The sequence below is a fragment of the Camelus bactrianus genome, chromosome X (assembly GCF_048773025.1).
Source record: "Camelus bactrianus isolate YW-2024 breed Bactrian camel chromosome X, ASM4877302v1, whole genome shotgun sequence".
Taxonomy (NCBI): domain Eukaryota; kingdom Metazoa; phylum Chordata; class Mammalia; order Artiodactyla; family Camelidae; genus Camelus; species Camelus bactrianus.
Genome location: NC_133575.1, coordinates 35,901,829 through 35,906,667, shown reverse-complemented (window position 1 = coordinate 35,906,667; position 4,839 = coordinate 35,901,829). Strand labels below are relative to the sequence as shown.

At 43.4% G+C, this 4,839-nt stretch overlaps 1 long non-coding RNA gene across 1 annotated transcript; it reads left to right on the top strand.

Annotated features, from left to right (window-relative positions):
- The first annotated feature begins 549 nt into the window (after positions 1–549).
- On the top strand, positions 550–3,982 carry LOC123612171 (uncharacterized). Its single transcript, XR_006719383.2, has 3 exons — positions 550–678; positions 1,940–2,031; positions 2,762–3,982. It is a non-coding gene; the product is annotated as an uncharacterized LOC123612171 (long non-coding RNA).
- Positions 3,983–4,839: the final 857 nt, after the last annotated feature.

The window sequence follows — 4,839 nt, the reverse complement described above, 5'->3', positions numbered from 1 at the left end:
TTGGCTTCTGTAGCAACAGTAGCTTCAGAGCTTCAGTAAATGTTAGCCTAGTTCAGGCTAAAGAGAAATGGAACACTTGCCCAGCCTCAGAAGTTGGACATCCCAGCTCCTCTTACATGGATAGACCAAGAGACCTATTTCTCACTCCTCCAGAGTAGCACCAGGGAAGGGCAGCCTTTCTATGTTTATTTTATAGACATGTGAGAACTTACAAGGATCCAGAGAGGACCCAATTTAATTTAGCAAAGGGCTAATCCCCACCATATCCCATTTTTGAGATGTCTGTTCTCACAGTTGGACTTAAGTGATCTTTAAGATCCCTCCCAAACCGAGGAGGCTACCGCTCCGCCTTTAAAGTTCTCACAGCTCCCATTATATTTAGTCAATGAAGGAGGGGTGTGAGTTATGTCAGTGTATATGGCACATGGCTCTGGAATCCAAGGACTGTTTTGTACTTTCACAGAATATCCGTTCATGGAGTAGAGAGAAAAGTGGCCACACCCTTTACAGAACAAATATGGCGCTCGTACATGGAATATTTCTCTAAAACAGAACTCAAATACTTTTGCCTATAGGTGGATTTGCCTTTTGATGTTGTTATTTTTTTCCCTTTGTGGAACAGTGTCCTGTGAAATGAAAAATGATAAATACCAACCTGACGTTGCAGAAGAGATCAAGGTAAGAGGGGTGAGTGGGGAGGGGGTGGAGCATTGCTGACAAATTAAAGAAACCAGGTCATGAGGCACAAATTGGAAATTCTCCTTAGAGTTTTTATTACAAGACTTTATGGTGGAGAGTTAACACTAGCTTGCACTGCCAAAGGTCACGCCAGCTGAGTTTCCTATTGCTGCCATAAGAAACTACCACCTATTTAGTGGCTCAAAACAGTACTTACTGATTATCTTCTGGTTCTGGAGGTCAGAAGTCCAGAATCAGTCTAACTGGACTAAAGGCAAGGTGTCAGCAGGATGGCTCCTTTTGGAGTCTCGGAGGACAGAATCCATTCCCTTGCATTTTCTAGTGATTTGAGAGGCTGCCTGCGTCTTTTGGCTCATGGCCCCTTCCTCCATCTTCAAAGCCAGAAATGGTGGGTTGAGACCTCCTAACATCAAATCAGTGGCACTCACTCTCCTGCCTCCCTCTTAGACAGAAGCTTGTGATTCCATTCGGACCTACCTGGATCATGCGGGATAACCTCCCCATCTCAAGATCTTTCATTTAATTTCATCTTTAAAGCCTGTTAGAGGGGAGGGTATAGCTCAGTGGTACAGTGTGTGCTTAGTATGCATGAGGTCCTGGGTTCAATTCCCAGTACCTCCCTTAAAATAAGTAGATAAATGAATAAACCTAATTACCTCCCCCTACAAAGAAAAACCAAAAAAGAAAAAGCCCCTTTTGCCATGTAAGATGACGATTGGGATGTGGACATCTTGGGGGGGCCATTATTCTGCCCATCATACTAGCCAGACTGCAAATTTCAGTGTGCTCTAGGGACGGCAGTTCAGCAAGTAAACATTATGATTTCTTTTAAAGTCTAAAGTTTATGGCACCTCCTGGGGACTGCTGAATTGCCTTTGCCTACTGTTACGTTTTCCTGTGTAGGGCCAATCTCATTTCACAGATGAGAAAGCAGAAGCCCAGAGAACTAGATGATCATCTCCAACAACCCTCAGGGGTGACTGAGGCAGGAGTAAGTCTGGAACATGGGCTCGTGTTGCTCTGCCGGCATGTTTCTCACCTTTCTCCAGTGCCTCTTCTCTGGGAGGTGTGTCCTCAAGAGATGCCGGAGTGAGTTGGGCACCATATTCAGTAGCATTGGGCCGAGGGTGAGGGTTGAGGGTAGATCAGGGAAGGAAAAATGACATTCTACCCATAGGCAGTGGACAGAGCAGCCACACAGAGGCTGTAGTCTCATGCACTGCTCTCCACTCTTACACAGACTTCTAAACAAGCTCGGTCCCTTCCATAGTGCCTTCTGGACTTTAAGTTGGATGATGATACTGGGCATGCCTCCTATATGTGCACAACAAGGTATGTGAGTCTGCCTATTTCCTTGGTATGTCAATTGAGTAAAATATTTGATAACTAGAACCAGGTTTGGGATCAGACTCTGGGCGGGGGCTCACACCCCAGGTCTAGCATGTACCAATGGCCATGTGAACACTGGAAATAGCACCCACCTCATGGAGTAGATGTGACCAGTAAAGAAGCTAATCCACAGGAAGTGTTTGGCCTGATGCAATGATTCAATAAATGTCAGCTGTTATTATTATTATTATATTATATTATTATTATTATTATTATTATTATTATTATTATTATTATTATTATTATTATTATTATTATTATTATTACTAAGGCATCAGCTTGCCCTGCATGAGCTGGCCCCTTCTCAACTCTCCAGCCTCATCCCCTACAATTCTCGCCTCTCATCCACTGTACTCCAGCCACACCAGCCTTCTTTCTGACCCTCAAGCAAGCTGTGAATGTCTTTGCATTTGCTGTTCTTTTAACGTGGAACTCTTCCCCCAAATATTTACAAGGCTACCTGTAGATCATTATTCAGGCCTTAGCCCAAATATTACCTTCTAGAAAATTCTTCTCTGACTACCCTAACTAGAGTAGCCACTCCGGCCCTCCCCAGTCACACCCTGTACTATCTCTTCCTTTGGTCCCTTTAGTGGTTGGTCGTTTAGTGGTTATTAAGCTCTGAAATGACCTTCCCCCCTCTCTCCCTTCCTGCCTTTCTCCTTCTCTGTAGACTTGAAGCTCCTTCCATTCTGCAGTGTTGTCATGTTCGCTGATTTATCTTCAGCACCTGGAATGATGCCTGGAACCCAAGTGGAATTCAATGTTTGCCAGAAGGCTGACCAACTGATAATAGACCACCATCAGGACAGATCTTAGTTGAATGCTTTAATTAGAACTTTTTGTTTTCTATAAGCATGGACCTCTTGGGGCCCATTCTTCCCACCTCTTGTGAATCACCCCAGTCTCTCTTGGATGTCTGTTCACCCCTCCCCACCTCTTCCTCCTCTTCATTTCATTCCTTCGGGGCCATAAAACAGGCTCCTCCCTCATTCTGAGTACTTTTTAAAAAATATATAATAGAGTACTCTCAAAGTCTGAGGAACTTACAAGATTCAAAGAATGAATCATTACCTGGGAAACTTCACAGTGATTTAAGCATATGACAAGCACTCATAAATGTGTGTGGCATGAATGGGGACTTCTACTGACTCATAAAATTGTTTGCAAGAAATGCAAATCAATGTTGATCAAGGAGGAACATAAGTATCTTGCCTTAGGTTCTGGCAGGCCTCCTGATCCCTCTCAGAACCAGGCCAAGGGCCAGTGGAGATCTGCCAGTGGAGAGGGGGGTCCAGAAAGAGTAGGATGGGTGATGGTCCTGTTCCTAGGCCCTATCTCCTAGGACTTGGAGCTTGGCAGTCATTAGAGTCCCCAAGTGACAGTCAAGAACTGTCAACAAGAACAGGCAATACATCTTGGTGTTTCCTTGGAAAAGAAGAAGAGAAATCCCATGGCTATAGAAAAATAATTTTGGACCATAGAATTTCAAAATTGGAAGGTTTCTTTGGGAGTCATCTGCTCCATCCTCTTACTTTCAATTAAACTGCTAGCCCAAAATAACCCAGTAGTGGAGCTGGGAATAGAACTCAGGACTGATTCCCACTGCCTTGCTGTGGGGACAGAAAAAGAGATGGAGTGTATCTAAGACAACGTTCGCCTTCTCCATCATCATGTACAAAGACTCAGAGAACAAAAGTAAGGCTGTATAAGTAGGCATGCATACCATGCTTTATTGCATACATGTCATATAGAAAGCATTCATCAGAATTTCAAGTTAATGTAGCGAGAAAATAAAAAAATAAGTTTAAATTTCTGATCTCAAAATTTCTCACCCTCAAAACAAATCCTTATTCACCAGATGGTAAATGTTTATACTGAGTTAATATCCTAAATGCTTTTTCACTCTAGTAAATAATATTTGTTAATCAGTGCTGGGTTATGCATTGTGATACACAGATTGGCACACGTTTATACTTGGGGCTGCTATGGGATAGTCTAGAGCAGATTTCAGAAGAACAAAATGTCATTGGCAATTGTACCCCTTCCTCTGCTCATCCTCCCTCTCCTCTCCTCTCTTTGATGCCCCAGATTTACTCGTCCCCCCAGCGTCTCTTCCAGTGACACACAGGGAAGGCAGTTTCCTTGGGCAACACGCCAGCAACACTGCTCAGCACTGAATTTTAGCCACCTACAAAATCCAAGCTCTTTAAGACTACTTTGAATATTAAAAACATGAGCTTGGCAAAGTTACCATACATTTCTTTCTTTAGAAAACGGAACATATTTTTTAAGAGCTCTGGGACATAAATGGTTAAAAAGTCAGCTCCCTCCGGTTTTTACAATTCTGAAATCATTTATTTATTTTCCAGGGGTGCGGAGGGTGGGGATGATGGTATTGATTCTCTGCCTGGTATTAATTTTCAGAATTTTCAGTGTGTCATTCTGTGTGTGTGTGTGTGTGTGTGTGTGTGTGTGTGTGTGTGTGTGTGTGTGTGTGTGTGTGTGTGTTTCTCCCTTTGGAAAAACAAAAGATGGGTTTCCTTGCCCACCATGGAAAAAATGGAACATACAACTCAATCCCTTCCTGAGAGCACGGAGGACCAAAAGCAGGCGGCTTAGATCAGGGTGGTGAGGAAGTTTTGTCATTTCCAGAAGGAAGCATGAGTCATAGTGTGCGACATTTTGGGAGGCCTGAATCAGAGCTGTCGAGGAAGTCAGTTCTCAGACAGTTTAACTTAGAACCACAAT